The sequence below is a fragment of the Chiloscyllium plagiosum genome, chromosome 19, assembly GCF_004010195.1.
Source record: "Chiloscyllium plagiosum isolate BGI_BamShark_2017 chromosome 19, ASM401019v2, whole genome shotgun sequence".
Taxonomy (NCBI): Eukaryota; Metazoa; Chordata; class Chondrichthyes; order Orectolobiformes; family Hemiscylliidae; genus Chiloscyllium; species Chiloscyllium plagiosum.
Window position 1 is genome coordinate 61,284,436 of NC_057728.1, and position 23,734 is coordinate 61,308,169.

A 23,734-nucleotide genomic window follows, 5' to 3' on the forward strand; every position below is an offset into this window, starting at 1 on the left:
AAGATCAATGCAACATTCAGGAAATTCTATGCAGACTTAGACCAGTCAGAGGGATGTGAGGATGGGTTAGCAAGGATGAGATCCTTTTTTGAGAACTTGGATCTCCCAGGCATAACTGCAGTGCAGGCCTCCTTTCTGAATGCTCCTCGAACAACACAAGATTCAAGAAGCGATAAGGCAGCTCCAAAGATGCAAAGCAGCTGGCCCAGGCGGGTTCCTAGCGAGCTCTACAAGTAATTCATAAACATACTGGCTGAGCCAATGTTGGGAACGTGTAACCGTTCATACAGTCAGGACTGTCTTCCTCCCTCCCTTAGGGAAGCTAATATCTCTCTTATTCTTAAGAGAGGGAACGTTCCTGAGGGCTGTGGCTCGTACAGGCCTGTCTCACTGCTGAACATAGATTTTAAAATTTAGTCTAAAACGCTAGCATTGAGATTGGAGAACGTTTTGCCTCCTCTGGTAAAGGAGGATCAGACAGGCTTTATTAAGGGTTGCAGTTCTTCCAATAACATTAGAAGAGTGTTAAATATGATGCAGGCATGTCAGCAGAGGTCAATCGCGGGCTTGGTGGTCTCCTTAGATGCAGAAAAGGTATTTGACCAGGTGGAGTGATTGTATCTCTTTTATGTCTTGGAATGTTTTGATTTTGGGTAGGCCTTCATCAGGAGAGTGGCCGTGTTATATAGTGATCCCATGGTGGTGCTCCTTACGAACGGAATAAAATCAGAAAACTTTAGTATTGGGAGAGGCAGCCGACAAGGGTGCCCTCTTTCACCGCTGCTGTTCACATTAGTGATTGAACTGCTGGTGGAGGCTATTTGGAAGGACTCTAAAATAGCTGCCCTGGTGGTGGGAATAGGAGAGCATAAAATCACTCTCGATGCAGACAATGTCCTTCTCTTTCTGGCTAACGCAACAAAGTCTGTGCCCCATTTAATACGAAAGATTAGTTTATTTGGTACCTTTTCGGGGTATAAAATGAATTATATGAAATCAGAGGCCATGCCCGTCGGAGGGCCTTATGGGAGTACCTGACCTGGCAGACGGAACTTGACTTCCTTTTAAATGGTCACAGAAAAGTTTCTTGTCTCATCACCACCCCCTTTTCACCAATTGTGCAGAGCCAATTTTGTACAGTTGTTTGAGAAAATAAAACAAGACCATCAGCATTGGGAAGGGTTACCGACATCATGGTTTGGTCGAATAGCTTTGATGAAAATGAATGTTTTTCCTCACCCACTATACCCGATGAGAATGTTACTGTTGTTGTTGCCTAGACAAACGTGCGGAGGGTTAATAGTTGGCTTGGTTCACTCATCTCGCACCGCAGCCATCCTCTTATTAAATTTGCTAAGTTGCAACTTCCACAGGGACTGGGAGGGGTAGATCTCCCAGACTTTAAATAATAGCAAATAAGCTCCTTATTGTCCTATGTGAGTGATTGGATGTGTAAGGATCCGAGGTCGGTATGGCTTGATATTGAGGCCTCCCAGGCAAAATGTCCCCTCCTCAATTTGTTATTTATGGACAAGATGGAAACTGTTGCTGAGTACTGTAAGAGTCCAATCATTTTCAACACAGTCAAAGTGTGGAGAACGATGCAACAGAGCGAGGGTAATTTACATAAGACCTCCCTGTTCACCCCCTTTGTAGGAACAGGGAGGGATTCAGGCCAGGATCAATGGACTCTGGCTATAAGGCATGGGAGGCCAGGGGAGTCTCCTGTCTGGAGCTCTCCAGTAGGGACCTTTTCCATTATTTCCAGATCTGGGACTACATGCAGAAAAGGACACTCTTGGCTCAGCCCTATAAGTCTGATATGGAGAGAAGTGTGCTTTGGTGTGCGGACACTCTTCCACCCTGGAAGATGTGGAAAGACTTTATGGAGTCAGGAATCAGGAATTGGGAACGGAAATCTCATTGGAAGTATGGATGGATATCTGGGAGAATGTGAAAAAAATTCCGATTTGCAATAAAGCGCAGGCTATGCAACTAAAGACTCTCCACAGGGCCCATTTGGCCCCAGAGCCAACTGGCAAAATTTAAGACAGGAGCATCCCCAAGGTGTCCTACATGCAAAACAGACACTGGTACTCTCACGCACTGCTTATGGTCGCACCATAAGATTGTAGGTACTGGGGTGCCATAGCGAACGTGTTGGAGAGAATCTTGGGAACGGAGGTTAAGGTGGATCCGGTATCCTTCCTTCTGGGACTGCCAAATCTGCCTTTGCTAGATGAGCAAGGGAAGAGGTTATCCAACATTCTCATGTAATGTGCAAGGAAGAACGTTCTAATGAGCTGGATCGCGGAAACCCCCCACCCCGTGTCTTCCAGAATGGCATATGTTAGTAATGGAGCATGTCCCCAGGACTTTCTTACAAATGTGGTGCACCAGAAATTGGAATTATTTTATAAGATGAGGCGGTCCTACCTGAACCACATAGACGCGGACATATCAGCCAAACTAATTAGGGCCTTTTGTACCGTCACGAAGGCCAGATTTGGCGGCTCGGGGGCCCCCTTAAGGAGGAAGCTTGAATGAATGGTTAAATAAATACGGGTATATTAACTGATGCTCCCATTGGTGGGAGCCTCGGTGGGGGAGCATCTGGTGATGTAAATTAAATTAAATTAGTTTAGTCCAATTCAAGTTAGCTTAATTTAATTTGTAATGTTTAATTACTTATTGAATTGCAATATGGCAAAATTGTTCTGTATTTCTGTAATAGTTTGGTTTGATCTGTCGAGTAGTGGGTAGTTTGTTCTGGTACAGTTGTTGTACCATAAGATTGCTGTATTATCTTTTGTACTTTTATAATTTTGTAAAACAAAAACCTTTCTCAATAAAAAAAATGCCACAGCAAGTAAATATTTTCTCATACTTCTTTTTGAAAAAAACAATTGGCGAACATTTGCAACTGGAAGTTACATTGCAAGGGTACTCAGCAATTATCCATCTGGTGCTAATCAGGAGGAAGAGAAATCTCCCTCTCCAATTATCGCTGTCTAGTTTCGTTATGGTAAACATCAAAAAGAGGCATGCATCACAAGTTTAGCTGATGTTTCTCAAATGGAGGAACACGCTATCTGTGAGATGTTTAATTTTTTTGTGCATTTAGCACATTACAAGAAAAATTAGTCATCATGGATTGGGATAATTAATTAGCGTCACCTGAAGATTGGTTAAACTACAGAAAACAAGGAGTACAAATAAATAGGCCATTTTCAGAATGTCTGAGTATAGCTGGTGGAGCAGCACAGTTGGGCTTCAACTTAGTATCTATAGTAATGATGTATGTGTGGGGACCAATTGTAATCTGTTTAAGTTTGCTTATGATAAAAAAATCTAGACAGCAATAAGGAGGAGTCAAAAAGTGTGGCGCTGGAAAAGCACAGCCAGTCAGACATTCCTGATGAAGAGCTTATGTTCGAAATGTTGACTCTCCTGCTCCTCGGATGCTGCCTGTCCTGCCGTGCTTTTCCAGTATCACACTCTTTGACTCTGATCTCCAGCATCTGCACACCTCACTTTCTCCTCAGAATAAGGAGGACACAAAGCATTTACAAAGGGATATTAATGTGCAAAGTGGTAGGATAAGAAGTTGGTAAATAGATTATTTTGTGAGGAAGTGCGGAATTATCCACATTGGTCAGAAGAATAGAAAAGGAAAATACATTTTCAGTGGTGAGAGACCAGAGAGTAATTTTGGTGGCATTGTACACAAAACAAAACGTTGCAGGTACAACAGGGAATTAAGTAGAAAAATTATATTTATTTCAAGGGTATTATAGTATAAAAGTGAGAAAATCTTACCTGGAGGGGGCAAAATAATAATTCCCTTGATGATTCCTGTGATTAGAGGGACATCCCTTGAGAAGACATTGAGTAGAATAAATCTATTGTCACAAATGGGTCTGTTTTTTCCCAGGACTCTTATGGAGATTTTCTCAAGGGCATTTATAAAAATAATTTTGGTGGATATGTTATGATTTTTGATAGCATTTCAGCACTGCAGCTGTTATTTCATGTAGCAGAATGACATCCACACTCTCAACAGAACATGACTTTGCTGGACTATACATAGGTTAGGAGGCTTGAGTAACAGGCAAGGTATATTCCCCCCTCTTGCCTGCCACCTGAATGGTTTCTGCTCACCTGTTTCCCAGGTTACAAAACTAAACTAAAATTGCTGCCACCGCAGGACTTGCAGGGAAGTTGAACTGAGACAGATCCTCTTCCCACAGTGTTTAGCATGTCTGGTTTCTCTTCTGCAAATTCTGCCTGCACAGTAACATTACCTTTCAATTCTTTTAGACTCATTTAACACAAAGCAGCATTTGATATTTCTTCAATCCTTTCTGTCAAATAGCCATGTCAATATTAGATTTGATCTTTATTGCAAGGCCACACAGAGAACTGGGAGGGTCCTAATGTACACACCTAAAGTTCGCTGACTTTCTGTTTACACAACAGGATTGTTCCCATCAGGAATTGATCTCAGCTCTCTGGCTTGTCCCTCTATTTCAGCCTATGTCAATACCCTCAGTTTAATAATCCGCTATATTTCATTCCTAACTTTGCTTTAACGTATGAAACGTCAAGACATTAACAGGTGGATTATCTGTTGGTAGACCATTAGGATTACTTAAGAGGCAACCTCCTTCTCTATGTCTACTTGATTCACATCACCGTCACCACGATCATTAGATGGCCTCTATGATGTCCGGGTGCTTACTTTCTCCCCCTCCTGTCTTCAATCTCCTCGTGTACGCCATTGTCCTGTTTCTTCAGCTCGACAATTGCCTTAGCTCCAAGTGCAGGACGTGAATACTTCACTTGGCCTTGATATTCTGCCTGCAAGTTACATAGAAGATCAACGAACTCCTCAAATCAGAACGAGATAACTCAAAGGTTAATAGTCTGGACTACTACTCCAGAGCCCCAAGTAATGATCTGGGGAATACCAAAAGAACTGTGGCTGCTGTAAGTCAGAAACAAATACAACAATTGGTGCAAAATCTCAGCAATTCTGGCTGCATTTGTGGCATGAAATCAGAGTTAACTTCAGCAGCTTCACAGATGCTGCCAGACCTGCTGAGCTTCTCCAGCAATTTCTGTTTTTCTTGTTTCTGACCTGGGGACCCATGTTCCAATCCCACCATGGTGGAGTTTAAGTTGAGAGTGTAGTGCTGGAAAAGCACAGCAAATAAGGATTCCATCAAATTTCTGATGAAGGGCTTATGCCTGAAACATCGATTCTCCTGCTCCTTGGACGCTGCCTGACCTGTTGTGTTTTTTCTAGCCCTACACTCTTGACTCTGATCTCCAGCATCTGCACTCCTCACTTTCTCCATGGTTGAATTTAAACCCAATTGTTTTTTTAAAGAATCTAATGATGACCATGAAATTGCTGCCAATAGTCAGGAAAAACCCATCAGGAAAAACCAATTAATACTGTTTAGGAAAGGCAGCTGACCTGGTCTGGACTACATGTGACTCTAGACCCACAGTGATGTAGTTGACTCTGGCCTAGCCCCACCCATGAATTAATTATAATAAGATGCTGTCTCTGTAGGAACATCAAGAATGGGAGAATGGAAACCAGTAATTGGAGGAGAGTGAGCAGGAAAAGAAAGAATTTGAGATTAGGGAAATGATTGTATTCATCTCACTGAAGTATCTTTTATCTCTTCAATATCTTAGAATAAAGGGAAGACCTTTTAGAATGGAGATAAGGAGAAACTTCTTCAACCAGAGAGTGGTGAATCTGTGGAACTCATTGCCACAGAAGGCTGTGGAGGTCAGGTCACTGAGCATATTTAAAGCAAAGATAGATAAGTTCTTGATTGCCAAGGGGATCAAAGGTTATGGGGAGAAAGCAGGAAAATAGAGTTGAAAAACCTATCAGCCATGATTGAATAGCAGAGCAGACTCAATGGGCTGAATGGCCTAATTTTTGCTTGCTGCTATGTCTTATGGTGTTATCTTTCATTGTTCCTGCTAAACACAGTGACCTTAACTAGAAGAATTTTAATCTCCTACATTTCCTTTTCAGAGGAACTGTTTCAGGCTAACACCATCTGGTTGACATTTTATTGTGTGAATGTCCATCTTAGGTCATCTCTTCCTTGCAATGTGCTGGATTTTCAGACAAGGTCATTTCTCCTTCATGGCCATGTTTTGAATCTATGGGTGTTGAACTGATCTACGTTGAACTGTGGTGTCAATGCAGCACACCTCCATATGATTCAGGCAAGTTTTTACTCTCAGTTTATTGATGCACCATCCATGGAGCAGATACATCCTCTTGCGGGGCATTCTAGGATGAGAGATCATACTCATGATAAGGGACAGAAAATTTAAAACAGAGTTGAGGAGAAACTACTTCTCTCGAAGGGTTGTGAATCTGGGACAGTGAGTAAATTTAAAGAGGAGTTAGACAGATTTTTAATTGGCAGGCAAATGGAGGTGAGGAGCAAATCGGGAGAAAGTGAGAATTGCAGATGCTGGAGATCAGCCCTTTGTGGGCGGCACGGTGGCACAGTGGTTAGCACTGCTGCCTCACAGCGCCAGAGACCCGGATTCAATTCCCGCCTCAGGCGACTAACTGTGTGGAGTTTGCACGTTCTCCCCGTGTCTTCGTGGGTTTCCTCCGGGTGCTCCGGTTTCCTCCCACAGTCCAAAAGATGTGCAGGTCAGGTGAATTGGCCATGCTAAATTGCCCGTAGTGTTAGGTAAGGGGTAAATGTAGGGGTATGGGTGGGATGCGCTTCGGTGGGGTGGTGTGGACTTGTTGGGCCGAAGGGCCTGTTTCCATACTGTAAGTAATCTAATCTAATCTAATTCTCCTGATGAAGGGCTTCTGCCCGAAACGTCAATTCTCCTGTTCCTCGGATGCTGCCTGACCTGCCATGAGGAGCATATCAGCCATGATCGAATGGCAGAGCAGACTGGATGGGCCAAATGGCAGAAGTGGGTACTACAGATGCTGGAGATTAGAGTGGTGCTGGAAAAGCACAGCAGGTCAGGCAGCATCCGAGGAGCAGGAAAAATGAGGCTCATTTCTGATGAAGAGCTTTTGCCCGAAACGTTGATTTTTCCTGCTCCTCAAATGTTGCCTGACCTGCTGTTCTTTTCCAGCACCACTCTAATCTAGACTTAATGGGCCAATGGCCTAATACTGCTCTTATGAACTAAAACATGTAAGATTGATACTTAACTTTTTGATGAGATTGGGCAACTTCACTCACCCTCTGCAATTGTCTTGTTGATGAACCAGACATGGTCATACCCTTAAACATATTACTGAAAGTTATAGTTTCCTGTTACATACAAATGTCAATGGGCCTTATTTGTCATCTATATAATATTCCGTCCATTCATAAACAAATAAAATTAACATAAATTTTGTCATCATTTTTAACTCTGTTGTTAAAAGTTGGTGCTACATTCTCTTGAGACAGCAAAACTATCTCTTCTTGAATCACCATTGAAGTAAGAAAACTTAAATTAACTAAACATTTTCCATTTCTCTTCTTGTCCTACAATAACTTATTCAGCAGGGTGAAGATCGTGAGAATAATTTGATCACCAAACAGACATAATACTTTTAAAAACTGCATCAAAATTTTCTTTTAATGTAAAACATTCACTTATTTCAACTAATACATTGAATCCATTTTCATTTTCAAGTTTCCATCATTCAGATGAGATCGAGCTGCCTTGCAACAAAGCCCAACTAAGAGGGATTCCTGAGAAGTTGGAGATGGTCACAAGAAGTATAAAACCTGTGCCTACCACCTCCTGCCCTCACCTTCATCCAAGGCCCCAAAGTATCCTTCCACATCAGGCAGATATTTTCCTGCAAATCCAAACACCTCATCTACAGTGTCCGTTGCTCTCAATGTGTTCTCCTCTACATTGGGGAGACAGAACGCCAACTTGCAGAATGTTTCAGGGAACATCTCCAGGACACATCCACTAAACAACCCCACTGCCCTGTGGCCGAACAGCTTCAACTCCCCCTCCCACTCCCCCAAGGAATTGCAAGTCCTGGGCCTCCTCCACTGCCAAATCCTAGCTAACTAACAGCTGGAGGAAGAACAACTCATATACCTCCTTGGGACCATCCAACCACACGGCTTCAATGTTGATTTCACCAATTTACTCATTTCCACTGACCCCACCTTATCCCAGATCCAACCCTCCAACTCGGCACTGCCTTCTTGAACTGACCTACCTGTCCATTTTCCTTCCCACCTGTCCACTCCACCCTCCGCTCCAACCTGTCACCACCCCCAACTTCATCTACCTATCGTCTTCCCAGCTACCTTCCCCTGCGTCACCCACCTCCCATTTATCTCTCAGCCCCCTTAGGTCCCCCCACATTCCTGATGAAGACATTATGCTCAAAACATCGACTTTCCTGTTCCTCCGATGCAGCTTGACTGGCTGTGCTTTTCCACCACCACAATTTTTGACTCCTTAATAATCAGTTGATTAAATATGGAGGTTGCGAGCAGTCTGGATATGAAGCTCATTCTGTGTCTGTTTAATAATGAAGACCAAGAAAATGAGTTCTACAATCTTCTAGTTGGATTGCGGTCTCAGTTTGTCCACTGAGGTCACTGCTATCATTGGTCAATCACCTTGTGTAGAACTGCAAATATTTTGCCTCATCATCTCAACTGGATGCCGGTTCACAGTCTGAGACATCAAAAGTAAGATTGCAGTATTGCATGCTGTTCGACTTATAACTTGTAATTATGATCTACATCAGGCGAAAGAATCCCTCCAGCATTGTCCTCAACTTGGAATTCACACTTCTAAACATTTTGCAGTAATGCACTCAAATATCAAGACTGGAATACAGCACAGAAAGTTAGGATTACAAATAATGTACTGAAGCATTTGTGTTTCACACATCAGACTAGCTAACTACCAATTGTTTTTATATGATGAGCTTTTGTAACAAAGAATTTCCTGTCCATCTCATGTCAATTAGCTCCAGTAAATCACCGTTTATGAACAAGAAAGTTATAATTTTAAAACTTCATTCGGCTTAGACATATGAACAATGTTCAATACAATGAGTTGGCGTTGACGGTGATATTGTTCTTTGAATGAGACATTACAATAAGGATCTATCAAGTATTCTCTGTTAAGACAGACTTTTGTATGTACATCTGGCTCCGTCTAGAATAGGTAAAAACAATGGCTGCAGATGCTGGAAACCAGAGTTTAGATTAGAGTGGTGCTGGAAAAGCACAGCAGTTCAGGCAGCATCCGAGGAGCAGTAAAATCGACATTTCGGGCAAAAGCCCTTCATCAGGATTCCTGATGAAGGGCTTTTGCCCGAAACATCAATTTTACTGCTCCTCGGATGCTGCCTGAACTGCTATGCTTTTCCAGCACCACTCTAAACTAAACTCATCTAGAATACTGTGACCTGTTTTAGCTCCCTCTCAGGGTGCGCAATATGGAGGGCCACTTAATTGATATCTAATGTCATGATGATATAAAATGCAAATTATTGTTCTTGGAATTCCATTGCTGGTTTAATAGCTGGTAGTGAAACAGTTTTAAAATGGGAACAAAACACTATCTTAAAATGGCCACAGTGAACATTTGATCCACATAGATTGGTCAATTTTGATGAAACTAACTTGAATTAGATCAAAGACAGTCTAACCTGAAATTGACACCATACAGGTGGGCAATAGAAACTGTCAGCCAAGCACCCCATAGATAGCTTGTAAAGATTCTCATCCTCTATTTGACTTACACCATTACGAGAATCATCACATGTTGGAGGTGAAGTCTATCCACAACGAACAAACCTGCATAAATTACGTCAACAGACATGGAATATTTAGAAAAGCTGCTACTTAAAGGCAATTTTTGGGCAGAGTAGAGGAAATTAGTTATAGTATGTAAAACTAAACACAGGCAGCGATAAGTCTTCCTCAACAAGAAACAACATGCAAGGTGTGACGCAGATAGTGGAAAGGAGCTTAGCGAACCAGGCGTGGAAAGGATAACTAACAATACAAGAATCTAACAAACCAACTGGAATATGAGGTTAAAACTTTATGCCTCGGGGATACCCAAAGTATTCTAAACTAATTCTTTTAGTTACTTTTATACTTTTAGCTTTGCATACTTACGTTTTTCCCTTGAGACAAGTGAATGTGCATATGCTTAATGCACATCTTTATTACTTTTCAAGGGTCAGCAGGTAACAAACTTGTTTTTTCTTTAACTCAAGAATATAATTGTGATTGGCTCATTATGGCTTGAAGTAGGAATTAACTAATTACATATTATTGGAAGAATGGTATAGCATCTTGAAAAGTATTTAAACCTTTGATATGATCAGTCATGGGTTCCCCTATTCTCCCAGCTCATAACATCAGAATCCCTACAGTGTGGGGATACACCATTTGACCCATCAAATCCACATTGACCCTCCAACACACAGCCCAGCCCCCTATCCTGTGTTCCATTCACTTACATGGCACACAATGGACAATTTAGCATGGCTAATCCACCTGACCTGCACATCTTTGGACTGTGGGAGGAAACCAGAGCAAACCTGCGCAGACACAAGAAGAACGTGCAAGCTCCACACAGACAGTCACCCGATGGTGGGCTCAAACCTGAGTCCTTGACACTACAAGGCAGCAGTGCTAACCACTGAGCCACAATGCCTTCTGGTTTAAAGTATTAGATCCAATAGCAAGAAGCCTAGTGAGTGTGGTATGTTGCAAGATCTGAGCATTTTGTTATATCACCTCTTTGCTGGGACATGTAAATGAAGTTAGTTTATTAATAGTTATTTGGATTTGAACGTAGCTGGTCATAGTTCAACTGACAGTAAAATGGGACAAAGGTGGAGTGGAATGTTCTTTTAGATATCATTTGTGAAATTAAGGAATAAAGAACATTATGTCATGTCTTTGGAATGTCTAACAATGGTTTTGAAGAGGTTTGGGGAGTTTGAAATATGTTGTGTCATGTTTAGGTATGTGGTAAGGCAGCTCAACACAGAGAAAGGGACACTGAAGGGTTTGTTGGGGATAATGAGGACTAACGTAATTATAAATGAAAGTCATACATTTGGCTTCAAGTAAATAATATGAGATGAGAATAAAATCAATATTTCCCCATAATGTGTCTAACAACGATTCCTTGTGAAAACACAGAGCTACGGGCTTGCTAGAAAAAAAAGGGTGACTCAGTGTTTAGACAGCTGCCTCACAGTGCCAGGGACCCACGTTCAATTCTAACCTCCGGTGACTGTGTGGCATTTGTACATTCTCCCCATGTCAACATGGATTTCCTCCCACTGGCCAAAGAAGCCAGGTTAGATGGCTTGTCCACCTCGTACTCCCGCGAGGAGGTTGAGCAATTCATCAACTTCACCAACACATTCCACCCTGACCTTAAATTTAACTGGACCATCTCTGACACCTCCCTCCCCCTCCTGGACCTCTCCATCTCCATCAGTGACGACAGACTTGACACTGACAAGATCTGGCACAGGAGCCTGTCATAGCATCATTCCAGCCTGGTACTGGACTCACCCGTTGCATCATCCCAGCCTGACACTGCGGACTCCCATAGTATCATCCCAGCCTGGCTCAGCAGCCTCCAATAACATCATCCCAGCCTGGCACAGCAGCCTCCCATAGCATCATCCCAGCCTGGCGCAGTGGCCTCCCATAACACCATCCCAGCATGGCACTGCAACCTCCCGTAGCATCACCCAGATCTGGAACAGCAGCATCCCATAGCACCATCCCAGCCTGGTGCAGCAGCCTCCCATAGCATCATCCTGACCTAGCGCAGCAGCCTCCCTCAGCACCATCCCGGTCTGACGCAGTGCCCTCCCATAGCAGCATCCCAGCCTGGAGCAGCGTCCTCCCATAGAAACATCCAGACCTGTCACAGCAGACTCCCATTGCATCATCCGGGCCTGACGCAGTGGCCTCCCATAGCATCATCCCAGCCTGACACAGCAGCCTCCCATAGCATCATCCCAGCCTGGCGCAGTGGCCTCCCATAGCAGCATCCCAGCCGGACGCAGCGACCTCCAATAGCATCATTCCAGCCTGGGGCAGTGGCCTCCCATCGCATCATCCCAGCCTGAGGCAGTGGCCTCGCATCGCATCATCCCAGCCTGACACAGAAGCCTCCCATAGCATCATCCCAGCCTGGCGCAGCGACCTCCAATAGCATCATCCTGACCTAGTGCAGTGGCCTCCCATAGCAGCATCCCAGCCTGGCGCAGCGACCTCCAATAGCATCATTCCAGCCTGGAGCAGTGGCCTCCCATATCATCATCCTAGTCTGACACAGGAGCCTCCCGTAGCATCATCCCAGCCTGACGCAGTAGCCTCCCATAGCATCATCCCAGCCTGGTGCTGCAGCCTCCCATCGCATCATCCCAGCCTGACGCAGTGGCCTCCCATAGCATCATCCCAGCCTGGAGCAGTGGCCTCCCATAGCATCATTCCAGCCTGGTGCTGCGGCCTCCCATCGCATCACCCCAGCCTGATGTGGTGGTCTTCCTTAGCATCATCCTGACCTGGCGCAGTGGCCTCCCATAGCGTCATCCCAGCCTGACACAGGAGCCTCCCATAGCATCATCCCAGCCTGACACAGGAGCCTCCTATAGCATCATCCCAGCCTGACGCAGGAGCCTATAGCATCATCCCCGCCTGACGCACTAGCTTCCCATAGCATCATCCCAGCCTGGCACAGGAGTCTCCCATCACACCATCCCAGCCTGACGGAGCAGCCTCCCATAGCGTCATCACAGCCTGGTGCAGTGGCCTCCCATAGCATCATCCCAGCCTGACATAGCAACCTCCCATAGCACCATCCCAGCCTGGCGCAGCAGCCTCCCATAGCAACATCCCAGCATGGCACAGGAGTGTCCCATAACACAATCCCAGACTGACGTAGCGGCCTCCTATAGCAACATCCCAGCCTGACGGAGCAGCCTCCCATAGATCATCCCAGCCTGACACAGTGGCTTCCCATAGCATCATGCAGGTGAGTATTCCACATTGATGCCCTGGGGTTGAATTGTTCCGAGGTGGAAGATGAGGCGTTCTTTATTCAACATTTCCCCTTCCCCCACCTCACCCTAGTTCCAAACTTCCAGCTCAACAATGTCCCCATGACTTGTCCTACCTGCCTATCTTCTTTTCCACCTATCCACTCCACCCACCTCCCTGACCTATCACCTTCATCCCCTCCCCCACTCATCTAATGTACTCTATGCTACTTTCGCCCCACCCCCACCCTCCTCTAGCTTATCTCTCCACACTTCAGGCTCTCTGCCTTTATTCCTGATGAAGGGCTTTTGCCCGAAACATCGATTTTGCTGCTCCTCGGATGCTGCCTGAACTGATGTGCTCTTCCAGCACCACTAATCCAGAATCTGATTTCCAGCATCTGGAGTCATTGTTTTTACCATATTAAATTACCCAATTGTGTTCAGGAATGTGTAGGTTAAATGGATTAACATGGGAAATGCAGGGCTGCAGGGATAGGGTAAGAGGGACGGGTCTTGATGGGATGCTTTTCAAAGGTAAAAGCAGAAGTTTGCCAGAAAAGCACAGCAGGTCTGGCAACATCTGTGAGGAGAAATCAGAGTTTAAGTTTTGGGTCTGGTGGCCCTTCCCCAGAATGGCTGTTCAGAGGGTCGGTGTGGACTTGTTGGGCTGAATAGCCTGTTTCCACATTGGAGAGATTCTATGATTGAATGAGATCGCACTGAGGAAAACTCAAGGTGTGGATTCATTGTGAACTACTGCTCTCTCTCTTAAGGAGGTGTACATAATGTTAGTTCCATAATAATTGCCTGCAGTTGAGCATGTGTCAGGCATAGTGCAACACGTTTGTATATTTATCTTATAGAATGCGTAAGGAAATTTGCTTAAAATTATGAAAGACTTAAATCTTTGAGCTGAGAAATTGAACCAGAAACAGACTTTTCAGTTAAGTGGTAAACACAGGAGCAAATTACTGCAGATGCTGGACTCTGTACACGACTTGAGAGACATCTGTTTCAGATTAAAGCCTTTGACTGATAAGACTACAGGGTGAGAAAAACAACAAACTTTGGAGACTCTGGAGCCTTTTGTTGCAGACTTTGTGATAAAAATAATGATGTTTTTAAGAATGTGAACCTCATGGCTTGTTGGAGCCAAGGAGAGGAGGGACTTGTGCTGTATATAATGGGAGACTTTGTAAGCCTCAGCGCGCCTTTTCTTTAAGGGTGCCCGACTCTGCAGACTTGACTTGTTAATAAAACTTTGTTTTCCTGAATTTGTCTAGAGCGATTATTGAGAAGCGATTTTCGTTTCTAACAGTACTGAAAACAACAAATGCTGGAGATCACAGCGGGCCAGGCAGCGTCTGTGGAGAGAGAGCAAGCTAATGTTTCGAATCCACATGACTCATCATCAACATTTGCTGTTTTCAGTTAGGTAAGCATTGGACTAGATGCAAGGAGGCTTTCCTAATTCACAGAGTGTTGGCCAACCTTTTGAATAAGCTAGCAGTTCTTTCAACAGACGCAAATTTGCCAGAGCTTCCTTCGGAGCTGATCAAGTCTCTGACACGACAATGTACAAATGTAGGTCAGGGATCGGGGAAGATATCTTGGTGTAGCCAACAGGAACTTCATGTTCAAAAAAGAATTTCCCAGGGCTTTATTTCCTGGATCAGCCTGCATTCATTCCCTCTGTTTCTTGCCTCTTCAGGGAGATTAGGTAACTTGTGGTAGATGGGAGGAGTCGCTGTTATTAAATAGCCATGCTATTAAACTGGTATTAAATGACAGGGTTTATGCAAAATGGTAACATCTTTCACCACATGTACACACCTTGGCATAACTTATTTTACATTAATGGCTCTATATAAATGCATCCTGTTGTTATTCTGATCATTCGTTTGTTGTTGCAGGGATCCTGCTGCATATAAGTTTTGATGTTGTACTTATCAATGGAAAGTGCTTAGCAATGAATGAGTTATTTTGAAATGGACTCCACTTTGGTCAGGGGAAAGTGAGGACTGCAGATGCTGGAGATCAGAGCTGAAAATGTGTTGCTGGAAAAGCGCAGCAGGAGAAGGAGCAGGAGAAGGAGCAGGAGAAGCCCTTCCTGAAGAAGGGCTCATGCCCGAAATGTCGATTCTCCTGCTCGTTGGATGCTGCCTGACCTGCTGCGCTTTTCCAGCAACACATTTCAGCTCCACTTTGGACAGAACCATTGATGTAAAAAAGCATGAGGAAGTGGCAAGGTACCATCTAAGGTTGTTTCTTGCAATAATTCTGATAATCTAACAGAATGATCATTCACTCTGGTGGAATGTTTTAGTACCCAATCAATCAGCTATTGCAAAACTTTAGATTAAGAACTAAAAAAATTGTTCACTGCCAAAGATCTGCAATTAATTTGAATTGGCAGGGGGTTGGTGTAGACATGATAAGTTGCTTGTTCTGACAGAGCAAGTGGCAAGATTTGAATAAATTGCAACATTCTTTGCCTATTCTAGCCTTGCTCTGACACACCTAAAACCACAGCAGAATGTCACGCAGTTGTAAAATTCCATTTACTTTCATTTGTTTGTTTTTGCTACCTTGAACACATATCCTGACAGACTCTGACATGTAATTGAAGAATGGTTTGCAAAAAAAAAGCTTGCAACAGCAATTTGGAACTATTCAACCTTTCTTATTCCATAAGTACCAAAAATAAAATCCAAACAAAATCGCACCTGTTTTGACAACTGATGATCAGTTTTGAACTTGAAATTGTACGATTGGCTTAGACCACAAAATGGCGTTCAGCAAATTATGGCACTTGCCATTCCGAAGGAGGGGTTGGTGTTGGGGTGGGGGGTTGTGCAGCGGTTTCTCTCAGGTGCTCACACAGTGAAGTTTTTAAAAGTAACAAAGTCATGGAGAAGAGCAATCCATTTTTGGACCACCCCAGACTGTTCTATAATGTATCAGAGCTACAATGAAATATACCTTGAAATGGTATGCTCACAATGTCACCACTATATCAAGGCATGCGGCCTGATGTTGCAAGGTTCTCATACTCTATTTATTGAGTCCAGTTGTAGTATGACATACTGATTGAAGCACGTTCTAACCTGTCTCGGGAATTACTTCATTAGAGTTCATTCAGACAATAGAGGTCATAGGTTTAAGGTGAAAGGGGAAAGATTTAAAAGAGATCTAAGGATCAACCTTTTCATTCAGAGGGTATGAAATGAGCTGCCAGAGGAGGTGGTGGAGGCTGCTACAATTACAACATTTAAAAAGCACCTGGGTGGGTACATGAATAGGAAGGGTTGAGAGTGAAGAGGGGCCAAGTGGTGGCAAAATGGGACTAGATTAAGACTGATGGACTGAAGGGTCTGTTTCCATGCTGTACAATTCTATGACTCTAAGTGTCCATATTGTAATATACATAGACACCAGGGAATGTAATAAAGATCAATTCAATCCCTCAGAACTGTATTGCATGCATTTTATTATTATGGGAGCTAACACATGTATCACTCATCAGGTACAAATATCTTGCAGTAGTTGAAAAGGCTCATCACTGCCCTTACAATTGATCATTAGGGCAGAACAACTCAGGGTTAACTGAAATGGCTGTTCATAAAGGAACAACTTGCAGATCCAAATATCTTATGTGTGGTGTAGTGGCATTGTCATTGGGCTCAAAATCCAGGGGTCCAGGCTAATGTTCTGGGAATTTGTTTGCAATATCTTTTCACTCACTCATGGGATGTGGGTGTCACTGGCTGGGCCAGCGTGTATTGCCCATCCCTAGTTGCCCCTTGAGAAAGTGGGGGTGAGCTGCCTTCTGGAACCACTGCAGTCCATGTGCTGTAGGTAGACCCACAATGTTCTTAGGGAGGGAATTCCAGGATTTTGACCCAGCAACAGTGAAGAAACAGCGATATATTTCCAAGTCAGGATGGTGAGTGGCTTGGAGGGGAATTTGCAGGGGGTAGTGTTCCCATGTGTCTGCTGCCCTTGTCCTTCTAGATGGAAGTGGTTGTGAATTTGGAAAGAGCTGTTTAAAGTTCTTTAGCAAATTTGTGCAGTGCATCTTGTAAATGGTGCATACTGCCGCTACTGGATGCTTGTGGAAGTGGTGTCAATCAAACAGGCTGCTTTGTCCTGGATGATGCCAAGCTTCTTGAGTGTTGTTGGAGCTGCATCCATCCAGGCCCGTGGGATATATTCCATCACACTCCTGACTTATGCCTTCTAGATAGTGGACAGGGGTTGAGGAGTCAGGAGGTAAGTTAATTGCCGCAGTGTTCCTAGGCTCTGATCTGCTCTTGTAGCCAATGTGTTTATGTCGTGATTCCAGTTGAGTTTCTGATCAATGGCAGCCCCTAGGATGCTGATAGTGGGGGATTCAATGATGGTAACCCCATTGAATTTCAAGAGGCAGTGGTTAGATTATCTCTTATTGGAGATGGTCATTGCCTGGCATTTGTGTGGCACAAATGTTACTTGCCATCTGTCAACACAAGCCTGGATGTTGCCCAGATTTTGTTGCGTTTGAACATGGACTATTTCAGTATCTGAGGAGTCATGAATGGTGCTGAACATTGTGCAATAATTGGCACACATCCCCACTTCTGTCCTTGTGATGGAGGGAAGCTCATTGATGAAGGAGTTGAAGATGGTTGGGCCCAGGGTACTACCCTGAGCAACTCCTGCATAGATGTCCTGGAATTGAGCTGACTGACCTGACCTCTAACAAGCATAAACACTTTCCTCTGTGCCAGGTATGACCCCAACCAGCAGAGAGTTTGCCACTGCTACCCATTGGCACTCAGTCAACTATAGCTTTGATGTCAAGGGGTATCGCTCTTACCTCACCTCACCTCAGGAATTTAGCTCATTTGTCCATGTTTGAACTGGAATCAGGTCAGGAAACCAAACTGGATGTCACTGAGCAGGTTATTGCTGAGCAGGTGCTGCTTGACAGCATTGTTGATGACACCTTCCATCACATTACTGATGATTGAGAGCAGACTGATGCGGTGGTGGCGGGGGGTGGGGGGGGGGGGGAGTAATTGGCCTGGTTGGATTTGTCCTCTTCTTTGTGTCCACAACATATCCTGAGATAAAGGATGTGATTGCAGGTCATTTAAAAACACCAGCAGGATTAGACTTGAATATTCTCAATGACTGAGTTTCCACAGCCTTCTGGGGTTGAGTCATACAGCACAAAAGAGGCTCTCCAGCCTATTGAGCCTGTGCCAACCCCCCACTTGCCCCTAAACTAGCTCAGGGAAACAACAAAGGAAAAAGAACAATACAGCACAGGAACAGGCCCCTTTGGGCCTCCAACCCTGCGCCGCCACATTTTGCCCTTCCATGTAAAACCTCCTTCTTGCACCTACCCAATTGACTCCTTCAAGAGTTCTAATTAAATCATTAAGGTGCCCTTGGGGCAGCTATTTAAATGCATTATGTAGAACATAAGGTTAGCTGTTGGTTTATTATTTCTGGCAATTATTTGATTTTTGGATGTTTCCTTGTTCCCAACACACTGCAGAGTTTAATTTGATCACACACAATGACAACTTGCTGCTCTCATGCAATTGTTGGGAGCAATCTCACACGCTATCTATACCAGCAGCCTTCACCTTTCTCGTTATTAGTGAGTAACATGGATTATTGACACCCAAGCTCCCCCCACCTAAACCTCAAACCTGGTTCCTGCTGTCCAAACCCACCATCTCGGACATGCCTCAGCTCATGATTGCAATTAGAAACTGTTGTGCCGCCAAACAATTGGTCTACGATGGGAGGCAGAAATCCACATCATTGAGCCAATGATCAGTGATTTCACCCAATTCATCCAGTGCCTAGGCTGTTCAGGAGCTGACTGTCAAGAGTTAGACTGGGTGGGCAATCAGATTCGCGAGCATGTTTTGCCGACTCTGCAACTCAGCCGGAGTTAGCCGTTATGGCCACTCGTAAGCCAATACGTTCTGATGTGGAATGGCAGAGGAGGAGAAGACACAGTGCACAAGAGAGCCCCAGTCAGCTTGCATTCTTGAAGATTCAATTAATATCATGTTAGAATTCATTCATGAGCTGTAAGCATCACTAGCCAGGTCAGTATTCATTGCTAATCCCTAATTGCCCAGAGGGAAGTGTGGGCCTACCGCATTGCTGTGGGTTTGGAGTCACATGTAGGCCAGACCAGGTAAAGATGACAGATTTCCTTCCCTTAAGAACATTAGTAAAGCAGCTGGATTATATGCTTATATATGATTATATTAGCCTAACTATTTAATTCCAGATTTATATCGAATTCAAATCTTGCCACCTGTCACTATGTCCTGAGGAACATTAACCTGGGGTTTAGGATTGCTAGCTGAAAATGTGTTGCTGGAAAAGCGCAGCAGGTCAGGCAGCATCCAAGGAATAGGAGAATCGACGTTTCCTGAAGAAGGGCTTATGCCCGAAATGTTGTTTCTCCTGTTCCTTGGATGCTGCCTGACCTGCTGCGCTTTTCCAGCAACACATTTTCAGCTCTGATCGCCAGCATCTGCAGACCTCACTTTCTCCCCGTTTAGGATTGCTAACCCAGTGACATTACTGCTGCACCACTCCAGATTTTTCAACTACAGGAGAGTCAAAAGTTACAGACAATGGGCAGCAAAACAAGGAGGGTCACTGGGCATGAAACGTTAACTCTGTTTCTCTCTCTACAGATGCTGCTGATTTGCTCCAGCGCTTTCTGCTTTTGATAGGCCAAATTCAAGTTTGTTTTTGTCTCATAGCAACCCAGGTACTGCTAGCTGCTGAACCAAATGTTACATTGTAAATTCTCCAGCACTCTGTGTGCTTGCTAAGTCACTCACTCTCTTAAAGATATAGTACACCTCTACACCTTCATAACACCTCCTCTTTAACAAAAAGTGAACCATCATAATGAAAAGATGGTTTTTTTTCTCTATTCTTTAAACACATTACCCTAACACACAGATAACTTTAATCTAAGTTCACCTCAACAGCTTCCCATATAACTGTATATATGTATATAACATTAAATAAAGACAAATCTCACCTAAACGTTATCAGTTAAATCCATGATAACACACCTACAATTACATTCTTATGACCCACTACATGTATGATTTTAAAATTAAAAGTCTGTAACGTAAGACTCTCATGAAATGGTCTCATATTCTTGTCTTTAAAGTGGTCTACAAATGTAAGCAGATTGTGACCCGTGTACACAACCGTCTCCGACACATTGTTTGTGACACACACATTAAAATGTTGTAAGGCCAGTACCAACCTCAATCGTTCCTTTTCGATCGTGGAGTATTTCCTCTGGTCGATGTGGAGCTTCTTTGAAAAGGAACCAACTGGCAGTTCAATCACATCCTTATCTTCCTGTCGGAGTACAGCTCCAACTCCTATGTCACTAGCATCGATGGCGACTTTAAAAGGTTTTGAAAATTTTGGTGGAGCTAAAACTGGTTTGGTGGTTAACATCGATTTCAAATGGTTGAATGCCTCCTGGTATTGTTCTGTCCACCGAAACTTTGTGTTCTTCTTCAGCAAATCGGTTAACGGTGCCACTACACTACTGAAGTTTGGAACAGACAAGAGACTTGCGATAGAAGTCTTAAGAATTGAAGCACCTCTTTTTTTGAGGTTGGTTGTGGAAACTCCTTGATGGCGTTCATGTTCACATTTTGTGGGCTCAACCTTCCGTGACCGATGTTATGCCCCAAGAATGTCACCACTGCTTTCACAAATTCAGTTGTTTAAGTTTGTTACCAGTTTTGCTTCTCGTGGTTGTTCAATGAGCTCTGCCAACTGTACCATATCATCTTTCCAGTTCTCACTAAAGATCACTCCATCGTCCAAATAGACCGCACAGTTTGTTCACCCAGCCACAACTCTGTCCATGAGTCTTTGGAATGTGGCGGGTGTGTTCTTCATTCCAAAGGGCATCACTTCAAACTGATATAGCCCATTTGGGGTTACAAACACAGAAATTTATTTCGCCATCTCTGATGAAGGTAACTGCCAATAACCACACAGTAAGTCCAACTTGGTGATGTAAATGTCTTGTCCAACTTTCTTGACACAATCCTCCAGTCTAGGAATTGGATACAAGTCTGATTTTGTAATGCCGTTGACCTTCCGATAATCCAGCAGAATTGTTGAGTCCCGACCGGTTTGGAAACTAAGACAATCTGTGAACCCCACTCGCTCTGACTTGGTCCAATGATGTTCTCGTCGAGCATGGCCTCCACCTCCTTCCAGACCAGTTTGGCTTTGAAAAGATTAAGCCGATAGGGGTGTTGCTTTATCAGAGCAATATTCCTGACATCTACTTCATGTACAATAGCATTAGTCCTCCCCAACTGATTCTTACATATGTCTTCATACTGCAGTAATAGATCTTTCAACTGTGTTCTATGTTCCTGAGACACATAGCTTACTAACCTATCCCACTCCTCAAGGACTTCTTCATTTTTGGATCTATTTTGAGGCACCTCAAAATAAATATCTTCTGGATTTGATTCCTCACTCTGCGGGGCAGTAACTAACACCTGTTCCTCCAGTTCTTTCTCTCTCGTATGATACGGTTTCAACATGTTCACATGACATACCCAATACCTTTCTTTCCTATCTGGCATGTTTACTAGATCGTTTACTTGCCTCAACCTTTTCTCAGTTTGATAGGGGGTTGAGAAAAGAAGTGAGTCAAACCATCAGGGCAGGCAGGAACAAAGCAGAGAACAAGATAGGACTGATAAATTAAACTGCATTTATTTCAGTGCAAAAGGCCTAACAGGGAAGGCAGATGAACTCAGGGCATGGTGACGAACATGGGATTGGGATATCATAGCAATTACAGAAACATGACTCAGGGATGGACAGGACTGGCAGCTTAATGTTCCAGGATACAAATACAATAGGAAGGACAGAAAGAGAGGCAAGAGAGGAGGGGGAGTGGCGTTTTTGATAAGGGATCTGCATTACAGCTGTACTTAGGAAGGATATTCCCAGAAATACATCCAGGGGCATTATTTGGGTAGAACTGAGAAATAAGAAAGGGACGATCACTTTATTGGGATTATATTATAGACTCCCTAATAGCACGAAATTGAGAAACAAATTTGCAAGGAGATTTCAGCTATCTGTAAGAATAATAGGATGGTTATGGTAGGGAATTTTAACTTTCCAGACATAGACTGGGACTGCTATAGTGTTAAGGGTTGAGATGGGGAGGAATTTGTTAAAAGTGTACAAGAAAATGTTCTGAGTCAGTATGTGAATGTACCTACTAGAGAAGATGCAAAGTTCACCTAGTCTTGAGAAATAAGGCAGAGCAGGTGACTGAGGTGTCAATGGGGGAGCATTTTGGGGCCAGTGACCATAATCCTATTAGTTTTAAAATAGTGATGGAAAAGGATAGACCCAGATCTAACAATTGAAGTTCTAAATTGGAGGAAGGCTAAATTTTAGGTATTAAGCAAGAACTGTCAAAAGCTGATTGGGTGCAGATGTTCACAGGTAAAGGGACGGCTGGAAAATGGGAAGCCTTCAGAAATGAAATAATGAGAGTCCAGAGACAGTATATTCCTGTTAGGGTGAAAGGAAAGGCTGGTAGGTGTAGGGCATACTGGATGACAAGAGAAATTGAGGTTATGGTTCAGAAAAAGAAGGAAGCGAATGTCAGTTCTAGACAGGAGAGATCGAGTGAATCCTTAGAAGAGTATAAAAGCATTAGGAATATACTTAAGAGGGAAATCAGGAGAGCAAAAAGGAGACATGACATAGCTTTGGCTGACAGGGTTAAGGAAAATCCTAAGGGTTTTCATGAATGCATTAAGGATAAAAGGGTAACTAGGGAGCGAATAGGGTCCCTCAAAGATCAGCAAGGCGGCGTTTGTGTGGAGCTGCAGGAGATGGGGAAGATACTAAATAAATATTTTACATCAGTGTTTACTGTGGAGAAGGACACAGATGATATAGATTGTGGGGAAATAGATGGCGACATCATGAAAAACGTCCATGTCAGAGAGGAGGAAGTGCTGGACGTCTTAAAATGCATAAAGGTGGATAAAACTGTAGGTCCTGATCAGATGTACCCTAGAACTCTGTGGGAAGCAAGGGAAGAGATTGCTGGGCCTCTTGCTGAGATATTCGCATCATCGATAGTCATAAGTGAGGTGCCGGAAGACTGGAAGTTGGCTAACATGGTGCCACTGTTTAAGAAAGGAGGTAAGGACAAGCCAGGGAACTATAGACCGGTGAGCCTGACATCAGTGGTGGGCAAGTTGTTGGAGGGAATCCTGAGGGACAGGATGTAAATGTATTTGGAAAGGCAGGGACTGATTAGGGATAATCAACATGACTTTGTGCGTGAGAAGTCATGTCTCACAAACGTGATTGCGTTTTTTGAAAAAGTAACAAAGGTGATTGCTGAGGGCAGAGCAGTGGACATGAACTATATGGACTTCAGTAAGGTGTTGAACAAGGTTCCCCATGGGGGACTGGTAAGCAAGGTTAGATCTCACGGAATACAGGGAGAACTAGCCATTTGGATGTAGAACCAGCTCAAAGATAGAAGTCAGAGGGTAGTGGTGGAAGATTGTTTTTCAGACTGGAGGTCTGTGACCAGTGGAGTGCCAT

At 43.8% G+C, this 23,734-nt stretch overlaps 1 long non-coding RNA gene across 1 annotated transcript in view; it reads right to left on the reverse strand.

Moving 5' to 3' along the window:
* Positions 1-1,857: 1,857 nt before the first annotated feature.
* The window catches only part of LOC122559312, a 29,973-nt gene continuing 8,096 nt past the window's right edge, over positions 1,858-23,734 (reverse strand). The window contains exons 2-3 of the long non-coding RNA XR_006314390.1: positions 20,376-21,365; positions 1,858-4,860 (exon numbers count right to left, since the gene is read on the reverse strand). This is a non-coding gene — a long non-coding RNA (uncharacterized LOC122559312). The remainder of the gene's footprint in view (positions 4,861-20,375; positions 21,366-23,734) is intronic.